At 40.9% G+C, this 13,677-nt stretch overlaps 1 protein-coding gene across 1 annotated transcript in view; it reads right to left on the bottom strand.

Moving 5' to 3' along the window:
* Positions 1-13,677, bottom strand: part of C11H1orf21 (chromosome 11 C1orf21 homolog) — a 216,986-nt gene that overhangs the window by 51,553 nt on the left and 151,756 nt on the right. The window lies entirely within an intron of this gene.

Raw genomic sequence — 13,677 nt, 5'->3', positions numbered from 1 at the left:
TTTTCTTTGTGGGAAACAAGGAAAGGACAAATGAGGTCCCTGCCCTTGTGGCACAACTGCAAATGTTAGGAAAAAATCCAAACGCTAAATGACAGCATGTACATAAATAAACACAAATAAATACATATCATATAATCAATAGCATAAACATATAAAAATATGTCATTTACATATGTACTTACATAAGTATAGGCATGGATAAGATGTGAGGTCAACTGAATGTACAGGGGCAAGTATTGTAATTATTTTTGAGACAATATCCTTTACTTAATCATGTGGAGCCCAACCAATATTCACGTAGGAGCAAGGCAAGTGAGAGCCAGGTCCAGCCACCGTTCACCAAACAACGACTTAGTGAAGAATGGGTTGTTACAGTTTTCCACTAGTACTTTTAATCCATGTTTCTGTCCCTGTATGACTTTTCACTGTGATCCATGGATCTGGTTCTGATTCTCGTTTGGCCCGAGGGGCTGGGTTTTGCAGATGTGATATTACGAATAATGACCGCTCCTGCCCCGCAAGATGTCCACATCCTAATCCCCCAGAACCTGTGACTAGGTCACCTTACATGTGACTTTGCAGATGTAACTAACATTAAATATCTTGACCTGGAGAGCTTATTCTGATGATCTGGGTGAGACCCGTATAATGCGCTGGTGGGACGGCCAAAAAGAACTGTGGATAGAGAACACCTGTCTAAAGGCCTGGAATTTATTGGTTTACCTCTTACGAGTGGATCTCATCTCAGGTCCAACTGGATCTAGGTGGTCAGCAATGTCGTTTTACTCCCTGGCTCTCATTTTTGCTTGTTACTTTAGTTTAATTTTTTCATGACACTGTGGCAACCCCAACTTTGTGACCCAAAGGGTAAGAGGGGCTTTTGTTTCATCAGGGTCAGAGAAGCAATAGTGAACATGTTTTTATTCTTCTGTCTATGAACTCTGTGCACAAAATGTTTTTTTTCTATTACTTTCTATTAATTATAAAACATGTAAATTCTCTGTTAAATGTATCATGATCTTTCAAAAGTGTGTTTTTAAAAAAAATCTATGTTTTTACCTATAAGAGTTTCAAGTTGATGATTTCTTCTTTCATTTATTCTTTCTTCCATTACTTCTATGATTAGTCCTGGCAAATTCTAAATTTAGCTCCCTACCTATACACTCTTTTCCATAGTCTTCTGCAACCTCGCCCATCAGAAGTCAGAGTAAATGAGGGGAAGTCAATGGTTTAATAGTGCCCCCAGGCTTCCCAGCTAGTACAAGCGCCAATTCCGTCATGGTATGACTATTTTACAATGTGGAGTCAGTCACTAGGTTTCTGTACAACATTTTGACAGTCAATAATCACATCTGGCGTTGTTCCATTATTGATGTGCTTTTAGCCCAAGGCCAGGAAAAGACTGGTTCGTTGTAGCTAGCATTTGGGTTGAAAAAGCTCTTTAAAATTGAAATACAGTATATAGGCAATAAAGAGTAAGCACCATTCTTTTTTTTTTTTTTCTCCTTTTGGAGAAATGTGTTGCTAGAAATACCTTCATTCTAAACTTTGCAAACAGACCTGATCCTGAAATGCAATAAAAGGGTGTTGACCATGACTATTTTTATTGCTTATCTTCTCAGTCTTTTAGAAGCTTTCTAGGAAAGCTCCCAATACTGATCTTTCTCCACATTTGTGCCCAAATGTGCTGTACATTCCCTTATGACTCTGAGCTGAGCACTGACTGTTGACATGGGACAATCATGGGACTGGGCGCCCTTGGGCAGCCTGACACCAAACTGGGGAGAAAAGTTACGAGCCAATGATCTGCGTCCCCTGCCACTGTCAATCTCTCATCTCCCTGAGGTCCTTTTATAAGGAAACTGGCCAATTAGGGGCTATGGGATGGGACAGCAGGCCTTCGTTTGCAAGCCCACCTCGTGGAAAATAGTGTCTGAATGCCTGACCTCACGTTCGCGTTCTTCTCTCCTTAAATCCTCCCGGGCAAGGGCATCTCAGGAGCCACTCTACTTGTTCCCTTGTTCTTTGCTCTCAACTTAAGTGAAAATATTTTCCTAGCTGAGTAAAAGGGGAAAAAAAGGTGGAACTGTCAATGAGAGAAACTATGCAGAAGTACATGCATAAGAGCTTTCATGAACCATATAGGCCTCACCAAAGGTGACCCTCACTGCCCCAGAGAGCTGACCCTCAGATGTGTGTCTTGGCAAGCTGGCACATATAATCCCCTGGGGATGTGGTGGAAGCCTTCGGTGACTCCTTAAAACATAGAGTGTATGAATTCAGCTACATATATATTTAAAATCACATATTGTGTAGAAAGTCGTATTGATTTAGAAATATTGCTTTTTCCACATTTACATCTCATGAACCAAAACTTTTCGGGTGCATCTGACACCAGTGTTTTCTCAATCAGAGTCACTAACATTTTGAGTCTTCTCCTATTTCCAAGGCATAACATCTTCACTTCTGATTTGTTGAAATGAAATGCAGTTTGAATTTTTGCATGTTACTGTCTTGGAAATTTAATTCCAAGCCATAAACACCCATTTGGTAATGGTGATTTTCACTCTGCTCACCACTTACTGTATCGTTCTTTCAAAGTGACTGTCAAAAGGTTGTTTATGGTAACATAGTGACATGATGACTAAATTAGAAGTTTTTTTTTCTCATTTAGAAATAAAACTGATTCTGTCAGAACATCTCTGTGAGAACAGTATTTGAGGCCAATATGTTTCCCCTAAACTTTATGTTTAAAATGATGAGAGCCCTGTACCATGTTACTCAAATACAAGGAGGCATCCACTTTTCTGAAGGTTAGTGTTTTTTTCAGCCCTGCTTGTATTCTGGCACACACCATAACATAGTGGAAACTCTTACCACAAGGAGATGATTTAAAGGTTATCTTTTACCAAAATCCAAGGTTTCCTGATAAAACTTATTAGAAACATTAGAGACTTAAATGAAATCTCACACAGGTGAGCGTTACATCTATTGTTTGAATAGAAAACATGCTGAGGACATCACACCAAAACTGAACAACGTGCATGGATGCTGATACATTTGCGGGCTTGTACGTTTCTCTCTCCCTCTCCCCCCACCATCCTTCTCAAAGTATTACTGTTATCGAAAGTAAACTCCTAGAATACAGATATAATTATGCTTACCCTGTTTCTTACATGAGGCCATATGCCTGTATTTAATTGATGATCCTGTGACGGTCTGATAATGGAGAAACATAGCTTTTGATTCTTTATCAGTTATGGTCTCTTATATTTGCAGAAATAGTAACAACGATAAAAATAAAAGCTATCATTGATGATACCCCTCTCAGGTGTGGACACCATCCCAGGGTCTGTGGGCACTAACTACATTTTAGTATAGGAGAAACCCCAACCATGGAGTTCTTAGCTCTGCCAGGTGCTAAGAGCCCAAGAGATGTCAGCAGTTATTATTATTGCTGCTGTTATTGTTAGCTTTTATCATTTGATCCTCACAACTGTATGAAGCAATCATTCACAGAGAACATTAAGGGAACAGAGGTTCTCAAATATTTTATAAGTTGCCCAGGGTCAGAGAGTTATTGGACAAGAGGGGATAGGAACTCTGCATGGGCATCTCTTTCAATAAATATATTTTGCATTCTTAAAAATTCAAAACTTTATAAAGATGGTGAGAGTTAAGAGTAATGGATGCAATTTTCTGATTCCTCCTTCAAACTTTTAATACTAAAAATTAGTCCAGATACCTGGAAGGAGCACACGGTTTTAAAGACACAGGCAAGAGCCCTGGAAATCGCCCCAGGGCCACTGCTGAAAAAGAGCATTAGCACCTCCAAGCCCAAAGTAAGTCAAGGCCAGGCAAGGCACGTGCATAGATGAAATCCCGGGAGTGAACAGCCTGGGTAGAAGAACCAGGGACAGCTGGTCAGAACAGTCATCAGGGAGTGGTTCTCCAAAGGCATTCAAATTAATATATTTTTTATTGAGATATAATTGACATATAACATTATTAGTTTCAGTTGTACAACACAATGTTTGGATATTTGTATATACTGTGGAATAATCACCACCAGAAGTCTATTAATATCTATCACCATACGTAGTTAAAACACATTTTTCCTTGGGGTGAGAACTTTTAAGATCTACTCTCTTAGCAACTTTCAAATATGTAATACAGTATTACTAACTACAGTCACCATGCTGTACATTATATTCCATGACTTATTTTATAACTGGAAGTTTGTACCTTTTGACCCCCTTCATCCATTTTCCTCACCCTCCACCTCTAGCAACCACTCAAATTTAAATTGTTTAAAAAGGTGCTGGCCAAATAACACATATGTCTGGTGGTACACTGCAGCTGGCATGTATATGGATAGCAATTGCTAAATATTCAGAATTTTGTAAGCCAACTGCTGGTACTTTGAAATCAGCCTTTGTGGGAGTATTTACATTATAGAAATTGGTGAACAGTATGAATCAGGACATTTTTTCCCCCCAGAAAGCTGGTTTACCAGCCCAGTGTGTGTGTGTGTGTGTGTGTGTGTGTGTGTGTGTGTGATCATACATATACACATGCGATTTTACTTTCTTTGCCAACTCTACCTGAGTCCGGGTTTTATGCTTGAGACAGCAAGCATGTATTATGATCAGGCTTCAGGGGGTTTTACATAATTGACAGCTTTTTCCTCAAATAAATACCCTTTGTGGTCAACAGGGAATTACAATCAAGTGGAAGGATTTGGATCGATTGGAGTGTTATCATGCCGCTTGTAAAGGCTGGGTTAAGGGGGCTACAGTTCTTGGCTTCCTGGGGGTCAGGTCCTAAAGCACACGGCCACACGTGGTCCTTCCCGAGGCACAGCAATCCCCTCCTGCAGGGACGGCAGGATCCTTCCCCAGCCCTAGCTCACTGCTTTTCACAGGGTGTCCCAATCTCCCCAAAAGCACCACCTGGCCACGAGCAGTTTCTGTAATTATGTTTCATTGAAAGCTCTATTTTTTCTCCTCCAAATCATCAGGTGTCTGTTTAGGAATCTTCTTTGAAAGAACACTGTAATCTGGGAATGAATTACTGTTTCTTTGTTTAACCTTCCAAAGAAAAGGTCAGCCCGCAAAAAAGTGTGAGGCAAGTAACAGAATTTAGCTAATGCATGTACAACAGGGCTTTATCAGCCCTGCTCTAGAATATTCCCCACTGTCACTGAATAATCACTGAGGGTGGAAATAAGAGACAAAGTGCCACGGGACCTGCTGCTTCCATCCAAACTGATGAGCCACCTCCAGCTCCACACTTGTGGATCACCGAGACCACGCCAAAGGCATCCAGAGGCCGCGACTGGGAGCCACAGGGGCAAAGCGAGGCAGCACGGTACCCCGCACCCGCCTTTGAAGAAAGGCAAAAGCGAACTCCACCATGGCACCTTCCGCTCCGGGGCAGAACCTCTCTCTCCTTCCTGTTCTGGGCACAGCTACTGTCAGGGCGCCTTGGCTTGTCTGTTCCCACATCTCTCTTCTTACTACAGGTTGTTGTAAATGCTTCAGCGTAACAGACTGCAAACCCCTTAGTGACAGTGATAGTGTCTTACCTCTCTCTGTATGCAGCGGGAGCCAGTGGTAGGCACTCAATAAAGGCTGGTTTGGGAAAGAATGAATGAACATTGGTCGTCCTTTTCTTGTGTGTTACACTGTTGCTTAACGCTAATCCCACTCAAGAATAAGAAGCCGGGCAATGAAAGGGAGGAGGATTTAGGAATGAATTTTGGAGCTGGGGCATGGGAGTGCCGGGACCAAAGGGCAGAAGGAATGGTGCTTTTATAGCAAGCTTTACTAAAATTGTGCTAAGAAAATGTGAAGATTTTTCTGCCACGGGGGTGCCAATGGCAGAGAGCAGCAGGGAATGACACCTGTCCAAGCACAGGGCACCATCACTTTTAAGAAGCTGAGTTATAAGAACCTCATGATTTAAAAAAAAAACAATTGGTTTTTACTTATTTCAAAGAAAGTAAAGGGGGTAGGGGGATGGGTGAAATAGGAAATTGACGGAGGGAAGAGAAAATTAGTAAGAATGTTTGATATACTGATCAGGGCAATGGTTACATGAGCGTATCCACATGTCAAAATTCATCAAACTGTGCACTAAGATGTGTGCATTTTATTTTATGTTCCTCAATATAAAAAATAATAAAAAAATAAAAGAGCTTAACATATGCCATTTCAATTTAAATATCTTTGAAATATTCTCACCATAAACGTTGTGGGTAATAACAGTAATTCATACATGTCAACAGTTACTGTCTTAATTATAATACTGATCATGTCATGTAAGACCTTCTATAAAATGCACAGCAACCAAGAGAAGGCAAATTCATGGAGAGAGAAGGTAGAATGTCACTGCCAGGAGCTGGGGGAGGGGAGGATGGGGAGTTAGCCTGAATGGATACAGTTTCAGGTTTACAAGATGAGAAAAGTTTTAGAGATGGATGGTGGTGAATGTATTTAATGCTGATAAACTGACCACTTAAAAATGGTTAAACGGTAAGTTTTATGTTATATATACTTTACCCGATTTTTAAAATTGCATAGCAAAGGTTAAAAAGCAGATCTTACCTCTAGCTACCCCCAAGCTTCTTTTAAAAGATACCCTTGTTTGCTTCATCAAATCTGTTTTATTTATGTCCTCTCCTTATTTCAAAATCAACATTAAATAGAAAACAGATTTATGTACAAAGATCCATTAAAATATTTACTGGTAAACTTACGTAGTCTGCAAACTAAAAGAACAGTTGGTATGTCACACAATCCATTCACCAACAGTCATCTGCAGGTTCGGCTGCATTGGTTAAAACTACACATCTTATAAAGGCTTAGATATGCAGGAATTTTAACAATGTATAATTTCACACATGCAGAACCTTTTAAATACTTTGGGTCTTTGAGAACTCAGAGCAAAGTAACTTTGGAGAGGAATATGGGTCTTGGTTCTTTTATGACTCCAATCCACTTTACAGGGGAAAAATACAATCTTCCAGGGACAGGCAATGAAGCCAGACTAAAAACCAAAAGCAGCTGAGGAACGAGAATGAATGTACTGATCTTTCTGGGGAACTATCTAACAGAGTTCAGAAAAGAGGTACACGGTGTGGTCTAGGGAACCAGCTCTCTGGAGGTGGCCAGATTTAGCAAACCAAACTCTGTCACTTACTGTCTGTAAATTTTGCATGTAACTTAAGTTCTCAGAGCCTCAGTTACTTTCTCTGCAAAACGGGGATGAGAGGATCTCCTTATAAAGCATTAGTATCCCACTACATGAGACTAAGATAATGCAAGTATCTGGAAGACGGTGGATATTCAAGAATTTTAGATATTATTATTTATCTTCATGATGTATTACTGTTATTTATTACTACTATTAAGTTTATTATGTATATACACTTCTGAAAAATAATAAGGTCAAAGGCAGAGACTTGTCCTGAAACACCTTTTGTCTGGATATCATGGGGTATTTGGGAGCAAGGAAGGCACCCTGAAAGATGGTCCAGTCTATCCCCTTCCTTTTATATTGATGGTAAGTACTATCCAGAGGGATTAAAGGGTTTGAAGGCCTTACTAGTGGTAGAATTCAAAGCCTGTTCTTTAATCCAGGGCCTCTTCCTCTCTCTGTGAACTTCCACAGGTGGCAGAGTTATAAAAGCAGCTGAATGTTTAAACTCACTTCTCAATTCTAGACCGTGTACCCTGTAAGTAGTAGGTGAAACACACAGAAGGTGACTTTCTCTGTCCTGTGATGACTGAGTGAGTAATGACAGCAGCTGACATTTACAGAGTGCTAGCTACGTGCTAGGTATACCAGAGGAGAAATCCAGCAGTGTGTTTGGAACATTCTAGGAGAGAAGCATCAAATAAATCCTAAAGCACAAACAAACCTATCAGGAGGCCTATGCAGCACGATCAGATAACATGGCAGCTTATACACACCACCATGATCTACCTTCAGGAGACCTTGGTCGGGGATCCCTGGCTCTCTGTCCTCTCTGTCATCAGACTGCAAGTTGACTGGAAGCTCTCTGCTCGCAGGCTGGCATGTGGACTGTGGGCTTCAGGGCTTGACAATGACAAAACCTCCAAGGGCTATGCACTCAGGTCTATTTACTCGAGCTGGTAGAGATCCCAGAGAAGGTGCATTTCATCTCGTCTTGGAGAGTCTAAACCTCCTTACCAACATACTGGGAGCCAGACAGGAGAAGGCAACCAGGGATCCTGGCATTTGATCTTTGACCCTGATTTGTTTGGTATCCTCGCCCTTAGTAATGCCTGTCTGCAAGGAATGAAGAAGGGGACCTGGAGCTGCTTTTTATACCAACTTTCAATGAATCATCTTGCTTTTAGACTTATTTCATCTCTATCTCCAGAGGGGCAATTCCTGAACCTTTCTTCATGCTGGAGTGTTAACTGGCTTTCTTGAGTTTGCTGTCAGTTTCCACTCTGCTTTCCATCTTCAGAAGGTTGATATTGTTGTCTTCTGTTCTCTTACTTACTGAGGATAATTATGATTCTGTAGAGTCCTTTACCTGTTGTTTTATTGGGATTTCACAAGGAAATAAAGGGTGACAGCTATGTTCTACCTGTTTTACTTAGTCTCATCTAGGCACTATGCACACAGTGTCTAATTCTACAACCATATGCAGTAGTGGTTGCTCTCCTTATCTAGAGGTGAGGAGACCGAGTTTCAGCAACTTGGCCAAGATCTCTCAGAAGGTTTGAACCAAGGTCTTTCTTATGTCAGAGCCCAAGCTGCTGATCATGACCACTTCCAAACAACTACAGGAAAATAATGATAACAACGGCCGATCGTTATTGAGCATTCACTATGTGCCAGGCTTCTGAAGTGCTTTCTGCATATTGACTGCAACAGCTCATGAGACACGTTCTATTACTATTAACCCATTTTACAGAGGAGGAAACTAAGTCACAACGTGGTTAAGGGGTCTTCACAAAGCTCAGAGAACCTGGCTCCAGAGGCTGTGTTCTTAACACTCGTTGAACACAGTTAAATATACTAGGTCTACCTTGTGGATTTACACAGTCTACTTTAGGAACCTCCCCCAGGTATGCTTTTTCTCTTTCCTAGATAATTTACTCCAAAAGAAAACACAATCTCCTTAAATCAGCCAACTGAAGCAGAGACAAGGAATAGAAGACAGCCAGAGTTAAAGCAGAATCATTTTGAAGATATTTGCACAAGAAATTACTAGATTATGCTATCCTCTGTATATTATAGTTACCTTCTGACACTTAATTTAGGAATAATGTGAAGAGTGTGCCAACATAATTAGACATGTAAAAAATACACTTTTAGAACTTGCTTTCTACTCTGACAGCCTAAAATTATGTATGCGAGGGGGTGCTGTTGAACAATTTTAAGGGTTTTGACCATTTGGCATTCTTAGATTAACATGCGCTAGTGCTATGGGCTAGGGTGAGCTTGTAATTTTTAATTAAAGTCTGTTCAACCTCAGTCTGCTGTTAACTAACACAATATTTTACTGCAGAAAAAATTTTAAAGTAAGATATGATTGTTGTATGTACAGTTAGTTTTTACTCACGCGGAAGCATTAATGACCCATTATTTTCTTTTTTTACTTGCATGTCCAAGAACTCAATTAAAAGCTAATGAAATGTAGGTGTTAAACCCAAAGAAGGTGGCACTGTCTCCACAGCATTATTGATGGTGTAAAGACTTGTATCTCAGTGTACTTAATAGAATCTGTGAGCCAAAGGAAGCACAAAATCAAATTAATGGAAACGAAGCATTAGCAATCACGAAATCTTAGTTCTAATTCCCTTGCTCTACAATTAAACTAAATTACCTAAGTACTTGTTAATAAATCATGATGCAGGAAATGCATAGGATTTGAAAGGTAAGAAAGGAAAGCAGGGCTTTCAGTGAACTGATAAAATTTTGGCCACAAAAGTACAGTCTAAAATAGAAAATGTGACATGGTTAAACACATACAAGGCCAAACAACATGCAGAGGCCACTCCCAAAGGCCATACAATTAGGAAATAAACCCCTGTGTATCTTTCTCTGAATTTTCACTAGTGATCTAAAAAATTATCTAGAATTCTAAATAATTGTGTTCTAGAGTTGTACCTCATTCTAGACACAAATTAATTTTAGTAGATGTTTACTTTTTTTGAATACATAAAGGTTACCTATTAATTCCAGCACTTCCCAGTTTGCAACACTTTAAAACTTCCTCCTTAAAAGGAAACGAAGAGTCATTTGCGTACTCTCAAAGTCACAGTGTGATGAATGCAATTTACCAAGATACCGCTATGTTCCCTTGATGTTCCCTCACTGCTTCATACATGGTTTCTCCCACATGGAGTGACTGGCGCGAAGCAGGAGGCAAGGCCTGGTACATGTTGCTCTGACATTTTATGTCACTGCTAAAGGCAAAAGGAATTCAGTGAACACTTGATAGATAAATTGTAGACAGAAATGGGAGCTAATTCTATGGAGGTGATCCAAGTTTACGGGCGCATCCTACAGTTCAGGGAGAACTATTGTGTTGTAACTATGGGCAAAGGCACAGGTGAACAGCCTAACACCATTTTGTTAAAAGAACCATTTACCCTCTTGAAAATGAGTAAGTCAGACATTTTTTTTTCCCTCTCAGTTCTCAAGTCCACAATAATTATTGCTTATGATTAGAAGATTTGACAGCTTTTGGAGTACGGAAGCAATATGGTGTTCCCTGCTCCACACGAAACCACACGGGAAACTCTGTGCACGAGGTTTCTAAAACCATTCAGTTTGTGCTTGGAAATAGCTTTCTGCAGCATACATACAGATAGGTCATTTTTCAGTTGGCAACTCTGAAAAACTACTATTCTGGAATATAGACTAAAAAAAGAAAATCCTGAAAGCCTTGGTGGGTGAAGAAGGATTCTTAGATGATTGTTTAAAAAAAGAAACAAAGGAGAAAAAAACCCCAAAGTATCAGATGTAAAGAAATCCTAAAAATATTATCTATTCAATAGATGAAGTCAGACTTTTGGAACCAAAGTTACTCTTCAGGGAGCAAGTTCAAGGATTTACGAGAGAAAACACGTTGATTTAGGAGAGAAAACACGTTGAGTGTGGTGTGGGACTGAGGCAAGTGATCTAATTCTGTCCTTTAACAAACTCACATCTATTGATCCCCAAATGCCAAATTTTGGCTTCATCTTGTCCCAGGATGTATGCTGTCTTCAAGTGACACCTGGCTGATTACCCCAGGTCCAGGGCCTGTAGCCTCCTCAGCATGGTTTGGCAAGGTTAGCAGGCACCCTCACCACTCCCCATGCCCACCCCTGCAGCCCTGGAAACTAGGGGGCACACTCCTGTGTTTGGGGGTGGGCAGAGGGCTGGGTGAGGGAGCCAGCTCTGAAATACGTGAAAATGCCTTCTTGCCCAGGCCCTGGGAGACCCCCCTTGGGCAGGGCAAACCCACTGCCCTGCAGTTCATTCCAAATATGGCCAATGCCCTTGTCGAGAGGGCCTCCACTAAAACGGGATTGGTCCACAAAGGCTGGAAATGATCTCTCCATTGCAAAAGATTTCTCATAGAGAAAACAAATAGCACTGCAAATGAGAGCATTTAGGTAATGCTTAACAGAGTTAGGAAAGTAAACTGTTTTCAAAAGGCCCTTAAGCACATCAGAGAGCATCGTTTACATACAGACAACTGAAGCACTAATTAAAAATAATTCCTATCTAATCATTAAAACAGGCAATTTAAGAGCTGCCTTTTAGTCACCATCTCACTAATGTAGGATCAAAGAATCAATCATTAATTTCATAGGGGCATTTTTGCCAGGGAGTGGCTCCTTACAGAGGTGGGGAGCCAGGGATCATTTGCAATGTAACAGGGAGCCTGCTCCTGGGGGCTCAGGACTTGCTGGTCTTCTGGGTGTGTGGAGTTGATAGTGGGCAAGAGGCTGGTTCCTCAGCTAGATAATCCTGTACCTGTGTAAGACATCTAATAATGACTCTTCCAGCTTAATTATGAAGAGGGGTTACTGTGTAATTGAAAGGAAAAAGTCTGAATTTCCTTAAAAATATTCTGATCTGCCTTTCATTTTGGTTCATGTGAACCAAAGAAGTTTTGCTATCAAAGAGAAACATGACTAGAAATTCTGAGTTTATACACATCAGAGAATCTTACACGTTAGTAGATTAATGTGAAAGGCTTGCAAAAATCTCGTGTCCTTTCTCTGGTTCTTAGAAGCTCCAAATATGAATTACTCTGCAATTTCATCTCTTACTCTCCTTTGAGTAGAATAATCCAACATCTATTAAGTATAATATTTAGTAATGTGACAGACATAGTGCTGACTTGTTTCTTAAGACAAAGCAAACATAACTTTTTTTTTTTGCTTCTTCAACTAAGCAAAAATTGTGACTAGTCATGACTGTTGAATCCACGTCTACTCTTCATGCAGCACCTTATATGACTCCTCACTAACCCTTTAAATCACTTGGCATTTAACTAACTGCCGGGTACAGCAAGTACACACTGGGGGCTCCCTCTCCACATGTTATAGATAAGGAAATTCAAGCTCAGAAAACATTAAGCAATGTAATTTTCATGTTCACGGGGCTAGCTATGGGCAGAGTCTGAAGTCTACCCACTCATCCTGACACACCTCTCCTCTCCTACTCCACGATTCCCCGGACACAGGCGGCCTCACCAACTAGCCATGACTGGGCACTTAGCTCTTGCCAGGCACTTGTCCAAAGGTTTTATGTGTAATAACTGATTTAACACACCACAATTCTATGAGGAAGTACTATAATTACAGTCACCATTTCAGATGGAGGAAGAGAGCCTGAATACCTGACCCCAGCTTACACAGAACATCCACTCCAGGTGCCCAACGACCAGAGCAGGCAGTCTGGCGACCCCCCAATTGCCTCCTCTTACCAGGGGTGGCAGTCAGCGGCCAACGGACCTGTGTTGGGGGTGCTGGAGAAGGGTCTTGGCAGTGGGTAGATGTTTGCACTTGGCCTCCAACCTTCTTCCAGCTAAAGATTACTAGATGCTTTTGTTCACTACCTAATGGTTTATACTTATGTTGGCATTGGAATTCCTGGCATACAAAAATGGGTGTCTAAAATAAGTCCTAGCAACCACCCTGGGAAATAAAAGAAAAAATGTGCAATTTGTCACCTTGCCAAGGTCAAATATTCTGAGAGCCTGAGTGAAATTAGCCGTCTTCACACAAATTGGGGCCCTAGGAATCATAAGGGTAATTTATTAATGGACATTAAAGACTGTGTGTTCTGTGCCACAAATGTTAATAGCTTGTTATTGGTGAGTGCTTGGGGAAATGTGAAGAGATAGCTAAAGGGGAACACAGAAAGCTGAGGTGAAAAGAATAAGCTAAGCTTCCCCGGCCAGGGCTGCTAATGAATTAGTGGGAAGTGGGGAGGAAGGGGAGACAGGAAATGGGCTAGAACTGGTCCTTAGAGAGCTGGCCCTGGTCACTGGAGCCAGCAGCCCTTTGCACTTAGCATTTCCAATCCTAAGTGGGTTAAAGCAGGATGTGCTACATTTTGTGTCCGAATTCATAAAAACACAGGGTTAGCCCAACATCCTTTTAGGACAAGGGCACCCTGGTGGAATTCCAC

Source organism: Manis javanica, chromosome 11, assembly GCF_040802235.1.
Source record: "Manis javanica isolate MJ-LG chromosome 11, MJ_LKY, whole genome shotgun sequence".
In the NCBI taxonomy this organism is placed as follows: Eukaryota; Metazoa; Chordata; class Mammalia; order Pholidota; family Manidae; genus Manis; species Manis javanica.
Note: the sequence above shows the minus strand (reverse complement) of the source record. Positions and strands in the feature narration are given on the sequence as shown.